The sequence below is a fragment of the Eschrichtius robustus genome, chromosome 2 (genome assembly GCF_028021215.1).
Source record: "Eschrichtius robustus isolate mEscRob2 chromosome 2, mEscRob2.pri, whole genome shotgun sequence".
Taxonomy (NCBI): domain Eukaryota; kingdom Metazoa; phylum Chordata; class Mammalia; order Artiodactyla; family Eschrichtiidae; genus Eschrichtius; species Eschrichtius robustus.
In genome coordinates, this window is record NC_090825.1 from 62,976,023 (window position 1) to 62,992,188 (window position 16,166).

Consider the following 16,166-nt stretch of genomic DNA (forward strand, 5'->3'; position numbering starts at 1 on the left):
TATATGTTGGATGCTAACCCATTATTGGTCATATCATTTGCAAATATTTTCTCCCATTCAGTAGGTTGTCTTTTCAATTTGTTGATGGTTTCCTTTGCTGTGCAAAAGTTTTTAAGTTTAATTAGGTCCCATTTGTTTATTTTTGCTTTTATTTCCTTTGTTTGAGGAGACAGGTTACAAAAAAATACTGCTACAATTTGTGTCAAAGAGTGTTCTGTCTATGTTTTCCTCTAGGAGTTTTATGGCATCCGGTCTTACATTCAGGTCTTTAATCCATTTTGAGTTTATTTTTGTTTATGGTATTAGAGAATGTTGTAATTTCATTATTTTACATGTAGATGTTCAGTTTTCCTAGCACCACTTATTGAAGTGACTGTCTTTTCTCCATTGTATATTCTTGCCTCCTTTGTCATAGATTAATTGACCATAAGTGCATGGGTTTATTTCTGGGCTCTCTATTCTCTTCCATCGATCCATGTGTCTGTTTTTGTGCCAGTACCATACTGTTTTTATTACTGTAGCTTTGTAGTATAGTCTGATGTCAGGTAATGTGATTCCTCCAGCTCTGTGCTTCTTTCTCAAGGTCGTTTTGGCTATTCAGGGTTTTTTGTATTTCCATACAAATTTTAAAATTATTTGTTCTTGTTCTGTGAAAAATGCCATTGGTATTTTGACAGGGATTGCACTGAATATGTAGATTGCCTTGGGAAGTATAGTCATTTTAACAATGTTAATTCTTCCAATCTAAGAACAGGGTATATCTTTCCATCTGTTTGTGCCATCTTCAAGTTCCTTCATCAGCATCTTATAGTTTTCCAAGTACAGGTCTTCTACCTCCTTAGGTAGGTTTATTCCTAGGTATTTCATCCTTTTTGATGTGATGATAAATGGGACTGTTTCCTTAATTTCTCTTTCTGACAGTTCACTGTTAATATAAAAATGCAACAGATTTCTGTATATTACTTTTGTATCCTGCAACTTTACTGAATTCATTGACGAGCTCTAGTAATTTTTCCGGTGGCATCTTTAGGATTTCCTACGTGTAGTATCATGTCATGTGCAAACAGTGACAGTTTTACTTCTTCCTTTCCAATTTGTATTCCTTTTATTTCTTTTTCTAATCTGATTACTGTGGCTAGAACTTCTAAAACTGTGTTAAACAAAAGTGGCAAGAGTGGGCATCCTTGTCTTGTTCCTGATCTTAGTAGAAATGCTTTCAGCTTTTCACCATTGAGTATGATGTTAGCTGTGGGTTTGTCATATATGGCCTTCATTATGTTGAGGTAGGTTCCCTTTAAGCCCACTTTCTGGAGAGTTTTTATCATAAATGGATTTTGAATTTTGTCAAAGCCTTTTCTGCATCTATTGAGATGATCATATGGTTTTTATTCTTCAGTTTGTTAATGTGGTATATCACATTAATTGATTTGCAGATACTGAAAAATCTTTGTATCCCTGGGATAAATCCCACTTGATCATGGTGTATGATTCTTTTAATGTATTGTTGGATTTGGTTTGCTAATTATTTTTTGGGGATTTTTGCATCCATGTTTATCAGTGATATTGGCCTGCAATTTTTTTTTTTTTTTTTTTTTTGGTGATATCTTTGGTTTTGGTATCAGGGTGATGCTGGCCTCATAGAATAAGTTCAGAAGGGAACACACGTATTCTTATGTAGAATACCTAAGGCTGCTCTCTTCTTAAGAAGGACAATGACCAGTGATGAACAGGACAGCCATACAGAAATCCACATGAATCACCTGTGGAGGTGCCCAGCCAGGACAGCAGAAAATTAGCAACAGTGTCTCAGTGAGGAGCTCTGAGACAACAGGGGATACGTTTCCAAATTCCTTCTGAGATGGAATCAGGATGAGGAATTTCCCCTTTTGTAAGTGGCCTGAATGAAGCTATGAGATATCATTTTAGATCAACATCAGTATCACAGCACCTGATGTTGCTGCCCCTCCCCAGGAATCCTGAGCAGCACTAGCCTCCCTTCTCTCTGTTAGAGAAGAAGCTCCCTGGGGGCTACTCCGTGCTCAGCTTTGCATCCTGTATAGTGTGCAGCTTATCTCTTACCAGGCGTGTAGTAGAAACAGAGTGAATGTTGGTAGAATGAACCATTAGAATGCAGCTGGTGCTGTGAGGGGCCTCCCCCAGGAAAGCAGGTCCCACCTCCTGTTGCTGCTGTTGCAGAAATGCCCTCTGTGAACACAGGCTCGAGGTGGGCATTTCCACTCTCCCTCCAAGCTCATTCAAAATAAGGGCTGGGAAGAAGAGAATTGACTAGAGATGGTCTTGAGGTGACATTTATGATCGTGATACTTGGAGACTCGGACGCAGGGGGGCTGAGGGCCAAAGGGGGTCAAATGGCCTGATCTTACCCCTCAGGGCAGGGCCAACATTTAGGGGAGGCACTTGAGGGACCAGAGCCACAGGTGTCACTGCTTCCCAGAAACCACAGCTTGTGATCAAGTGAGATTTTATGATGCCAGGCTCCTTCTGGGAGGCCCGGACCACCCTGACACTGGGTGTCCAAGTGGGCTCAAGGCTGGATTTTTCTACTGGTGAGAAAGCTCTTGTTTCCTCCTCAGCAGTAGGAGCCCCTCTGGAGCCTTGTAAAACTTTCCACCTTCTGAACAAAGCATCCTACCCATACCCTTAAGAAACAATTATAAAAATGGAAGCTTACATCTCCATTGCTCAGTCTTGCTTTATTTTTGCCCGTAGAACATAAAATTTTCCAGTCTGTGTCTCCCGTGCTCTGATGTTCTGGATGAATCACATTCTGAGGTAGAGCTTGGAGCCCGGCTCGTCTGAACTGTCAGCGAGAGGACGCAGACATGTTGGTCAGAGCAATTACAGAGAGAGGTCAGGGCCTTAGAGGTTTTGGCTGCTGTGCTGGCGATTAGGTTAGAATCAGTTGGACAAATGGATTCATGTTGGCTGAATGGGCTCACTCAGGGGAAATAAAAGACTACTTTAATCAAGGCTAAGTCGTATCTCCCAGCCAGGCAGCTGTAGTCAGGGCCTAAGAATGTCTGTTCTGGGACACTAAGGCCCGGCCTGCTTCTGTTAGCTGGGACGCTGCACCTGCACTGGCCAGGAATGTGGTCAGAGATGGAGGCCTAGGAGGAGAAAAATCTAGGTCAATCTCTGTTGCCTCTGAAGATTCCAGTTTTATGATTTGAAATATACTTCTCATTTGGTCCAGATAACTGCCAGACCCCGAGTTTATGAATGTAGGCACCTTCCAGCAAGTCAAGTGGCTGCAAAGAAATATACGGTTAGTCCAGGAGTTGGGATGTATTTGGATTGACCTCCATGATCTCCCAGGCTGGCTGATTGGCCCTGCCTTTTGTTAGTACTGAGCAAAGAAACCTTCCAAGTGAGGGCAAGGGCTACAGCATGTCGACTGTCCTGCCACCTCCTCCTCCTCCTGTGCCTTCTGGAAAAGAGGACTTGGCCTGAAGTTTCCTGAGTGTTTCTTTGATGGAAACACTTGGACTTTTGAGAATCAGTAATATTTATTCCTTCTGGCTGGGGCAGTCAGGGAGGACAAACTGATCTCTGTGTTTAAGAAGAGGTAGCATTTAGGCCAAAGTTTCTCAAATCTGACTGCACCTTAGACTTGCCGGGAGGTGAGGAGAGGGTGGGCGAGGCAGGGGTTAACAATATTCACATGCCTGGGCTCTACCCAGATATCTCTCATTTAATTGTTTAGCATGAGGCACGGCATCAACAGTGCTCATAAAGCTTCTCAGGTGACACTAATGTGCGGCCAGGGTTGAGAACCCCTGGATTCAGGTTCTCAGCTGAAGTGAAATCTGTAGGTGTGGGGATGTAGCCTGTCTCTAATTAGATGATAAACACCCAGGGAGCGAGGACAGTGCCTCCCTGTTTTGGCATCTCCTCCCTCAGTTTAACAGAGTGCAGTACACAGTGGGTTCTCAGTAAGCATTTAAATATGAATTCTTGGGTGCATAGAGAAACAGTAACATTCGCTTAGAAGTCTCATCCACTTGAGGCAGTGACTATTATTGTAAACATACTGCAATGCAGAGGTCCTTGTAGGGAAGTCTGGGCCAGCTGGACCCATCACCACAATTACACTCAGCACCATTCTAACCACTTAAGAAACGTCTGGATGGAAAAACTTCCCAGACAATGGAAAGTAGAAGGTGTCTAGGGTGTTTCTTTCTTCCTTTTTTTTTTTTTTTTTTTTTGGTGGGAGGTGTCAAGCCTCTGATAATGAAAACAGAGAGGACATATCTTAGATTATTTGCTTCTGTAACTTGCTGGGGAGGATTATCTCATTATCTAGTTTTCCTTTGACAAGTTAGACAATAGTGTCACTTGTCTAAATATCTCTGGAAGGATCCTTGGCAACTATGCCCCATACACCATTATGAGCCAGTGTATCAGCTGTGGGTCCGGGCACTTCATTCTGATAAAGAAGGAAACTAAGAAAATCACAAGAAAAGAGAGGTGAGCAAGAAGACGAGGTCAAGAGAGGGTGACACTGGAGTTTAGAATGAAAGTGTCTTTGCTGCAGATGTCTTTGCTACATAGCACTGTCCTCTATGGATTGTATTTTTTAAATCGACCTGAAAGCATAAAGGAACATTTCAGATTTTAAAAAGTAGCAAATACAACAAGGAGGGATTTTGAATCAATAATTAAGAGACTAGATGGAGCTTCACAATTAAGTGCTTAGAATACTGTGAACAGTAGATTTCTTGCCTTCCTTTCCCTTCCCTTTTTACCGTTCTCTCCTTTCCTCCCTCCCTTCTTTCCCGTAAACACTGACCAAACTAAGAAGAAAAGCTCACAGCCTCCACATCCCCTCAAAGAGGTCCTGCATTAATAGGGAAGACAGGAAAAGGCAGCAATAGCAGCTCTGATGAAGGGCGGAACGTGAGACTTGCCTGCAGGAAAGAATTGGGAAGGGAGGGGCTGTGTTCCCAAAAGGGAGAAGGTTCGCAAGTGAACCCAGCGCTGGTTCCCCAAGTCTGGAAGGACATCTAAGGCCATCCCATCCAGATCCCTCATGAGAGCCGTAACTAGCCAGTGGTTGTCTGACCTTTCTTAAATATCTGCAGCCAGCTCTGGCATCCTTGAGACGAGCAACAGACAAAGTCTGTGTCAGTATTACAAGAGGGTTATAAGAGAAAACAGGCAACCTGGCTGAAGCAAAAAAGGTAATTTAATAGCTCATATAACTGAAATGTCCAGGGCTTAGGTCTGGCTTCAATCAAGGCGGGGTGTAGGGGTTCAGATGGCACCATTGGGAGTCTTCTGCCCTCTCCCTCTCTCAGCCCTGCTTCCGTCAGGCTTGGCTTCATCCTCAGGCAGGCACGGTGACCCCCGCAACTCAAAGCTCCTACCAGCCTGGAACTCAGGAAGGAGAGAGCATCTTTTTCCTACTAGTCTTGGGCACTCTCTTTAGCCCAGCTTGAGTCAGGGCTGATTCCCAAACTAAGAGGGAAGGAATAATGAAGGATAACTTCTGGGTTTCAGACTAGGGGAAACTGGAAAAGTTTAATACCTTGACCAAAATTAAGATAATCGCAGGGAACTATATCCAGTCTTCTGGGATAAACCATACTGGAAAAGAATATTTTTTTTAAATGTCTATATGTGTAAAGCAGAGTCAATTTGCTGTACAGCAGAGATTGGCACAGCATTGTAAATCCATTATACTTCAATTAAAAAAAAGCAAAAAAAGATAATCAGAAAGAGCACTGGTTTTGGAAAAAGAGAAATTGGAAAGGAAGAATTGGGTTTCAGGCAATTCAGAGGAATTGGTGGGATGCTAATGAATGGCAGGTGGGTAGAACAGTGAGGCTGGGGGTTCTGTGGAGAAGTTGTAATTGGAGATGAGAATTTGGGTCATCCTATAGATAGGGAAACCGGAGCTACAGAATTGGTGTGTTCAACAGGGAGAGTGTGTGTGAAAGCTGGGGAGGGCTCTCTCCAGGTGGCTTGTGAGCTGTAAACCTTCTGCAAATGAAAATTTCTGTTAGCATCAGGATTACATGTGTGAGATAGGAGGAAAACGAGAAACCAGTGAAGGAAAAAGAGAATGTAGTGGGAGGCCTCATATACTACAGATCATAATAAGCATAATTAGTCAGGATTTTTAAAAATTGATGTATAGTTGATTTACAATGTTGTGCTAGTTTCAGGTGTACAGCAAAGTGATTCACTTATATATATGTATATACATATATTCTTTTTCAGATTCTTTTTCCTTATAGATTATTATAAAATATTGAGTTTCCTGTGTTATACAGTAGGTCCTTGTTGGTTACTTCTTTTATATATAGTAGTGTATAGGATTTTTTTTTTAACAAGTGATAGGAAACTCAATTCAAATTGGTTTAATAATAATAAAAGAGTATATTGACTCATGTAACAGGTAAGCCCAGGGTAGTCCAGGCTCAGATGTATTCAGGGGCTCAGTGATTTGGGGACTTGTTTTTACTCTTTTCACCTTATTCTTCCCTGTGTTGGCCCAGGAACCTTGTCCTTATGATGACAAAACAGCTGCCAGGAGCTCCATTCTATCTTCTCCATCAGGAAGAGCAATTCTCCTCCAGACAGTTTCAGTGAAGTTCTCTGAATGAGTCTGACTCTGGTGTAGCCCATTATATGCCCATTTCTAAGCCAATGGGTTGTCATGCTCTGTTGTTTAGAATTAAGTCAACATCCATCTCGAGTTACGAATGGAGGCATCCAAACCACATGGACTGAGAATGAGGGAGGGACAGTTGACTAGAGGAGGATTGGGGCGTTGTTCCCAGAGGGAGATAGAATGGATACAGCCAAAACAATGACACTCCACTACACAAACCAAGGGAAGAATGTCAAAGCGGGTGGTAGTCACCAGGGTCAGAAGACCCAGAGGTCAAAGAAGGTGGGAAGGGAATGGACCCAGCGTACTTTAGACACGTGGCTGAGTCATTAGTTTCTTTAAAAGATCAGAAACATGGGAGGAGAACAGATTTTAGGGGGTGCAGGGGTGAGTGGGAGTGGAAATACCGAAGAGGCAGGGATTTGATATTTTAAAGAACTTGATCTGTGAAAGGAAGCAGAGAGGCTAGCTCTAACCCATCCCCACAGTTACTGAGAGAGGCGCTGTGCTAGGCACTAGGAGGGCTGAAATGAGTCATTCTCAGCCTATGCCCTCAAGAAGCTGACAGCTTGGAAAGGAAGAGAGAATCGTGAATGAATGGAGTATGCAGAGAAGGAATACTTAATGACTCCAACGTTGAAGAGAGGGAAGGGGCACCAGTGAGAGCCTGATATTAGCTCAGAGTTATCTTTCAAGAGAGAAGGATGAAATCTCTCCAAGGGTATCAGGGAGCTCTTCATGTGAGATGGTACCCGAGCTGGGTTTTGTAGGATGAATGGGAGTTTGCTTCAGGAAGCGAAATGGGGAAAGGAGTACTAAGCAAAGGCAAAGATTCCTTAAGAGTCTCGCGGGTGCATAGTGAGAAGTGCAGGGGTGGGGAAGGGCAAATGGAGAAGGGCCTGTGTGGTGTGTGAGGTGTGGGGGGTTTGTCCAGCGGTGGTGGGCGGGGAGAGTGAAAGTTTGCAGTCAGGGCAAAGTATGTTTGATTAGCATGTTACAAGAATCTCTCTGGAATCAGTCTGGGGAGTGAGCTTTGTGGAGACGGGCCAGTTCAGTGGATGTGTTGTTGTCATGGGGAAGGAGTGACAGAGGTCAGCACAAGGACAGGGAAGAGGGGATGAAGTGGAAGGATCATGAGAAGCAGGGAGAACTCATAGAACTGGTGATGATTGGATGAGAGCGCGAGTAACAGGGAAGCTCTGAGCACAGGCGCTGGGGCTGTGGAGGGAGGAAAGGAGCCCCGGAGAGGGAGAACCAAAGGTGCAGGTGGGGAACAGATAATGGAGTAGAGGGGTCCCCAGAGAGCCAAGGGAAGGTGGGCAGGCTCCAGACACCTGCGGAGGCCAAGACAGGCTGAGCACCCAGTGGGGAGGAAGGATGGAGAATGTGGATAAGAACTCGGAGTGTTAATGAGGAGGGCAGAACTGTTGGAGAGCTTTAATTTTCTCAGTTAAGAAAGAGGTGAATCACCTGTTGGGAGGGAGTGGGTTTCAGATTTTCCCTCTGGGGAAAAATGGGGAGAGTAAGAGCACCGATCAATCACTGAGTCATGCCAACTCCACCCCCAACTGGGCCCTCCTCTCCCTCGCCTGCCATTTGCCTCATCTGGGTCCTTATTAACTACGCCAGCGGCATGCCGGGTGGCAGTGGGAGTGCTTGTCAGACCTTGATCACACCAGGAGCTGCTTCAAAGCCTCACCCACCCCAGCCTCGGATTCAGGAGCTCTGGAGTGAGACCCGGGCATGTGTGTTTTCAGAACACTTCATATAGGAGACTCTGAAATGCATCATAACCTCCCACCCCCTCTCCAACACACAGTTGAGAATGACTGAGGTGACAGGCTGGAGTCCTGGAATCTGCCATGGGTGGGAGAAGATGGGGGGGAATCATTTGCAGAAACCGGTGGGCGTCAAGTGACTCAGGAAAGGAGGACAAGGAGCACAGGTGGCTGGGCCGGCAGATCTGGGAGAGCACGGGGTCTCCTGTTGTTACATTCAGGGAATACGCCTCTCCCAACCACACCAGTGCCAGTGACCACACAAGAGACTCCGAAGATCTGTAAAAACTGAGCTCAACCGAGGATAACCAGATTTTTTTGAAATATCATGGTCATTGTTCTAAAGGCAAGGAATGAAAATGGGGAGAAAAAATACTTCATAATAGAAAGGCCCCGGGCATCTTCAAAAGTTGCAGCGGTGTGTATGCAGCACTGCCCTCTGCTGGTTACAGTCGGACCTGCAGCTGTAAGGCAACTGCATCCTTGGCTTCTTGACCGCACCCTGGAGAGGGCAGGTCCGTGAGGCTTCTAAGAAGTTGTTGGTCAAGTCACAAACTATCATTAAATCAATACACATGACCCTTCAGGTATAAGCTGAGCCTTAAGCTTTAGTCTTGGAGATTTGCTAGTTAACTGTGTTCAAATAAAGATTAAAAACTGTCCAGGAAAAATGCTAAGGCCCTGAAAAAATTTCTTTGGAAAATATTTGATATGCGTGTAATGGCCACAGTCACCTGGAGACAAGCTACAGTTAGAATTTTTTTCTGGAATGAATGAACTTTCAAAAAAGGCTTGGTAATTCTACACTGTTTAATAATAATAGTGGCCAACATTTATTGAACATTTATCATTATTGTCACCTTGTATGCGTGACATCAGTTAACGTTCACAACAACCCAGAGTTCACATTAAGAACTATTATCACCCATATTTTATTGGTGAGGTAACTGAGGTATAAAGAGTATAGGTAGCAAGTGACCATGGCCATGGTCACAAAAGCTTGACAGAGCAAGGAATTAAACCTAGAAGCATTATGTACCCTCCATGTTAAGGTTATGCCAACTGCTTTATCACATATTCCAAAAATGTATGATTGCTCAAACATCCATCATAGATCTTTATTTCATTCTCATGTAATGGCCCCAGGCAGGTGTTTCTTGCGACTGGATGCCTCTCTTCTTCCATGTGCTGATTCAGGACTCGGGTTCTTTCTGCCTTGTGGCTGCCTTTTAGCTGGGTCTGATCGTTTTCCTACACGTTTAGCTAGCTACAAGGAGAGAAAAAAGCACAAGAAAGCACTTCGGCTTCATAAAGCTGTGGCTCACATTCCAGGGGCAAGAACTAGACCCCTGGTCTCACATGGATGCCAAGGGCACTGGGAAATGCAGTTTCTGGCCGGTCAGCCACTTTCTAGCACCAACTCTGCACCCTGGGAGGGGGAGCAGGGATTTGAGTGGTCAGCTGGCCATCTCTGCCCTCCCTCTAGTAAGTACGTCAGGATGATTCACTGACTCAGGTCACACCATTTCTAGGAGGATGAGAGAAACTGATCACTACCCCAGGTGAACATCACCTCCAGATCCTGAGACTGGTGTCTTTAGCAGTAAATCATTTGAGAGGCGCTTTTCCTGCTGACAAAGCACTTTCACACCAATTATCTTATTTCATCCTCACAGCTCCTGTGAGGTGGGTTAGTTACCTCTAGTTCCCAGATAAGGAAACCAAGGCTAGGCAGTCAGGTGGCATGCCCAAATTCCCACAGTTGAGACTCAGAGTCTTCTCATTGCCACGTCCTGGAAATAGTGGTGTCTGCTAAGCTTAGGTGGAGCTTGACCAAAATATTTTATGTTGAGGGGAGAGGAGTGGGGTGTTCTCCATGGCCTGAATCGACATCGCTCATGAAACCCGAAGGCTGTGACTCTGTCCAATCTCTGCCTGGGATTCTGAAGTTGAAAAGAGTTGGTGGTGGCAGACAAGGGAGGCCGACAAAGGGAGGCGTGGCAAATAGAGGCTACTGGAGGGACAGCAGGTTCTGAATCTTATTTTCTACCTTTACCAAATGTCACAGAACAAACAAAACCACGGCTTACATTTCACAATTTAACAATTTACATTGCAGATTTCATTTGCTATTGACAACTCTACGGTGTTCTTGATTATTACGGATTTTTCCTTGTAGTTTAGGAGGGGTCTTCACTTTTCTTCCATCCACCCCACTCCCTCCTTCGAGTCTTATCAGAGTCTCTGAGAACAATCTAGTCATAAGGAGGGGCTCTCATTATTTTAACTCTCACCAAGCTATCCTTCTGTACTAGTTTAAACATTTAAAGTTTTAGTTTACATTCTTACTGTGAAATTTTTAAGTATACAAAACAGAAAAGTAATATGTAAACATACAGATGCTCTGCTGATTAAAAATATTAGCATTTTCCAAATATCTTTCTGTTACTGATTTCTAGATTAATTCTATCATGTTCAGAGAATAGAGCTTGCTTTCAATTATTTTACATTTGTTAAGTTTTCTTTATGGCACAGAATATGATCTATTGTGGTGAATGTTCCACGTGCACTTGAAAAGAATGTGTATTCTGCTGCTGTTGGGTAAAGTGTGCCATATAAATATCATTCAGGTCAAGATTGTTGATCTTGTTGTTCATGTCTTCTATATGCTTGCTGATCTTCTGTCTACTCGTTCTATTGATTACTGAGAGAAGAGTGTTGAAATCTCCAACTATAATTGTGGATCTGTCTATCTTTTCAGTTCTTTAAGTTTGTGCTTCACATATTTTGAAATTCTGTTGTTAGGGGCATACACATTTAAAATTGCTATGTCTTCTTGGAGAATTGAGCTCTTTATTTTTATGAAATGCCCCTCTTTATCTACGAAATAGCCCTTGCTCTGAAATCTGCTTTGTCTGATAATAGTATAGCCAGTCCAGCATGGTATATTTTTCTCCATCTTTTTACTTGTGACCTATCTCTTTTTTTATGTTTGAAGTGGATTTCTTATGTCTTGTTTTCCACTCTAATTTTTGTTCCTCTGTTTTCTATTTCACACCTTCTTTTAGATTATTTAGACATTTAATATTATTGATTAATTTCTATTTGAATTATAAGTATTCCATTTCAATTTTTCTGTTTTTTTGTGGGGTTTTTTTTGTTTGTTTGTTTTAGTTTTAGTGGTGCTTTAGAATATACTATATATATAAATTTTGTCTACTTACAGGTAATATTTTACTGCTTCAAGTAACATGTAGAAGACTTAAAATCCTATTGGTCTTTACTTTCCCCTCTCTATGTTATAACTGTCAAATGTACTACACCTACATACATGGAAATGTGAACCATACAATCTTATGATTTTTGTTTTCAATAGTCATACATATTTTAAGGGGGAGAGAAATAGTTTTTATTAGTACAGATATTTACCATATCTGATGCTCTTCCTCATTCCCGAAGTTCCAAGTTTTCTTCTGATAACATCTTCCTTCTGCCTGAAGAACTTTCTTTAGCATTTCTTTTAGAACTCTTTTGATTTTCCTTAATGACTGGAGACTCCATGGGGACCATGACTACAGCCCACCCTTGGGTCAAAAGCACAAGCAAAACAAGGGGGCGGGGGGACCCTGGAAACTCACCCCCATGTAGGTTGCTTCTTCATATTTGGACTCCTCAATCTGCCTGTTTTTCCTTACTTTTCAGAGTTCTCAGGTAGTTCCCTTAGTATTTTGTCCAGTATTTTAGTTTATATCAGTGTAACAGCCTGTCAGTGTAATCGTCTCACTCCATCTTGGCCCATGTCTGTTTTCTCCCGTGTTTGGTTGGATTTTCTCTTCATTTTCTAGCTTCTTAAGATGAAAGCTTAGATAATTGATTTGAGGCTTTTTTCTTTTCTAGTATAATCATTTAAAGCTATAAATTTCCCTCTAAGTACTGCTTTAGTTGCATCCCACAAATTTTAATATGATGTATCTCCATAATATTTCAGTTCAAAATATTTTCTAATTTTCTGTGTGATTTCCTTTTTGACCCGTGGGATAGTTAGAAGTGCATTGTTTAATTTCTAAATATTTAGAGGCTCTGCCTATATATATATATATATATATTTTTTTTTTAAAGTAAGAACGGCAACAATTTTATAAATTTATTTATTTTATTTTTGGCTGTGTTGGGTCTTCGTTCCTCTGCAAGGGCTTTCTCTGGTTGCGGCGAGTGGGGGCCACTCTTCATCGCAGTGCGCGGGCCTCTCACTATTGTGGCCTCTCTTGTTGCGGAGCACAGGCTCCAGACGCACAGGCTCAGTAGTTGTGGCTCACGGGCCTAGTTGCTCCGCGGCATGTGGGATCTTCCCAGACCAGGGCTCAAACCCATGTCCCCCGCATTGGCAGGCAGATTCTCAACCACTGCGCCACCAGGGAAGCCCCTGCCTATATATTTTTTGTTAGTGATTTCTAGCTTAATTCTTATGTCATCACAGAACACATTAAGTATAATTTCAATCCTGTTAAATGCCTTGAGGCGTGTTTCATGGCCTAGAGCCATTGTCTATAAATTGATTATGTATGCTTGAAAAGATGTTATTCTATTAAAAATTAAGTGTGCTGAAATTCTATAACTTGTACTTAAGCAATTCAGCTATGAGGGTTTACAGCAGAGAGATAAATACTGCCATCCAAATTATGAATTACAGTTTAACAATAATCTCAACAATCAGCAACCACTGTATCATCTGACTTGTTTGGGAATCTTCTAGTCTCATTTTCTTCATGGTTCACAGAGTCATCACGGGCATAGAAAAAGATTAAACTTTAATGAATCTGTGATTCGACTGCACATGTCAACTTAAAAAATCACACAGCAGCTATTCCCAATGTGTTTTAAGTTAACTGTACAACCATTGTATCTATAAATAACTTTACTTAGCACCTTTTTGTCACTTAGAATAGTATGCAATACTACTTGAGTGAGCCATTTTGGAAGTAATACCAAGTTCTAGTGTTTGCTTCTTAGTATTGAACTGAATTTATTGTTCCGTCCTAGACATTTTGCATGAAAGTAGTCGAATCCATTCTTGTGTCTTTTTGTTAACATGCTCTGTACCACTGGTGACTGCTCCTTAGTTTCCTTACCTGCTGCTACAGAAAGTTACTTTACATCCCAATGGCTATCACCAAGACCACACACACAAAAAGCACATTTGTATGCAACACTAACCCTTTGACTGCTAATGTATGTTTCTGCTTGCTGTGCCTTGTTATGGCTGCTTTTTTTGTGCAAAATAAAGTATGTTTGGTGTTCTCCTTGTATACCTGCTGTTTTATACACTTGCAACAATTTCTCTTGTAAATGGAATAGTTTGGGGTTTTTAAATAAGCATTACCTGACAACCTACTACAGTTAATGCAGAATTACTGAACAGTCTAATATTGACTTATTCTGAGTAACTCTAAATTTAATTCTATACATCTTTCCAATCATAATCACATATACTGTGGAACAGTATCTATAGTTACTGCAAATTTCTGTTTTGTTTAGATTATAACAGAAAACGAACAGAGAAATACTGACTAAACCTATTGATTTCTCCGCTTAAAAGTGAAAGATTGAAACTATCAATGACATGTTATAATAAATGAATATCTATAGCCTCCCACTGCATCAGGAACAAGTTAAATGAAGTCTTGTGAACTAATAATACATCAGCCCCATTTATTGGTTTGGGGACCATTTTAATTAATAATAAATGCCCAAAACGTAGAACTTTAACCAAAGACTTGTCCACTTTAAAGCAAAATGTGGATTGAAGGGACTTATAATTCCTGCTTTTTCTAATAGAAGTCCCTGAAGGACATATACCAAAGAGTTTGAGAACTTCATCCAAACCTACTTTAAAGCACTATGTACAATTAAGTTGTTATGACATAATTACGTTGCATAATTGTTGGGCCCATTTTCTTGAGCTTATAATGTACCTGGAAAATAAACCTCCTGGGGAAAAAAAAAGTTCACACTGATTATTGAAGAAAGACTCTATATGCAAGCAAGATCTCGTTTTAAAGAGGTGACTTGAAACTCCGAGAAAGCACTTGATGTTTTATATGCTTGTAGCAAATTGATGTTTTAATTGTAGTTTTATAGAAAGTATTAATGCTTTTATGTATTTCAGAAATTTCATATGTTGAATGGAAATTGTTTTAAACGTATAAATATTTGAGTTTATGTAAGCATGAATATACTGTGCTAAAAGTCACTTATGTTTCAGTTTGTGTGTAATATTAATACGCAACTTTTGGTTTAAAATTTTTTCTTAAAAAATTAGTGGCTTACATTTTAAAAAAGAAAAATCACCAGCATGAAATATCAAAAAAGAAAAAAGAAAAGATGTTATTCTGCTATTTTGGGGTGTGATGGTCTGTATAGTTGACCTTTGAACAACACGGAGGTTAGGGACACCAACACTCGTGCAGTCAGAAATCTGCGGATAACTTTACAGTTGGCCCTCCTTATCCCCCATTCCACATCTGAGGATTCCACTAACTGTGGACTGTGTAGGACTGTAGTAGGTTTTTTCTTCTTTTTAATACAATTTTTAAAGGTTGCCTTCCATTTACAGTTATTACAAAATATTGGTTCTCTTCCCCATGTTGTACAATATACCCTTGAACCTATCTTACACCCAATAGTTTGTACCTCCCAGTCCCCCACCCCTATATCGCCCCTCACCCCACTCCTCACTAGTAACCACTAGTTTGTTCTCTGTATCCACGAGTCTGCTTCTTTTACGTTATAGTCACTAGTTTGTTGTATTTTTTTTTAGATTCCACATGTAAGTGATATCATACAGTATTTATCTTTCTCTGTCTGACTTACTTCACTTAGCCTAATGCCCTCCAAGTCCATCCATGTTGCTGCAAATGGCAAAATTTTGTTCTTTTTTATGGCTGAGTAGTATTCCATTGTATGTGTATGTGTACATTGTATGTGTGTGTGTGTGTGTGTGTGTGTGTGTGTGTATCTCACAACTTCTTATCCATTCATCTGTTGATGGACTCTTAGGTTGTTTCCATGTATTCGCAATTGTAAATAATGCTGCTATGAACATTGGGATGCACGTATCTTTTCAAATTAGTGTTTTTGTTTCATTCAGGTATATACCCAGGAGTGTAATTGCTGGGTCATATGGTAGTTCTATTTTTAGTTTTTTGAGAGACCTCCATACCATTTTCCACAGTGGCTGCACTAATTTTGTAGTAGATATTTACTGAAAAAAAAAAATCCATGTATAAGTGGACCCATGCAGTTCAAACCCACGATGTTTAAGGGTCAACTGTAAATGTTAATTAGGCCAAGTGTGGTTCTGATCTATATCTCTACTGATTTACTATTTACTTGTTCTATCAATAACTGAAAAAAGTCTTAAAAGTTTGTTGCAGTTTTGTTAGTTTTTGCTTTTTGTATTTTTTTAAGATCTGTTTTTGGATGTATACACATGTAGGATTATGTCTTCTTGAGGATTTGACCACTTTATTATTGCAGAATATCTCTTGACTTTGACAATAATCATTGTCTTGAAATCCGTTTCATCTGATATAAATATAGCCATTCCAGTTTCCTTACGATTGTTTTACCAGTATATCTTTTCCCATCCCAGCCTTTAACTTTTCTGAGTGTTTGTATTTAAAGTGGGTTTTCTTGGGGCTTCCCTGGTGGTGCAGTGGTTAAGAATCCACCTGCCAATGCAGGGGACGTGG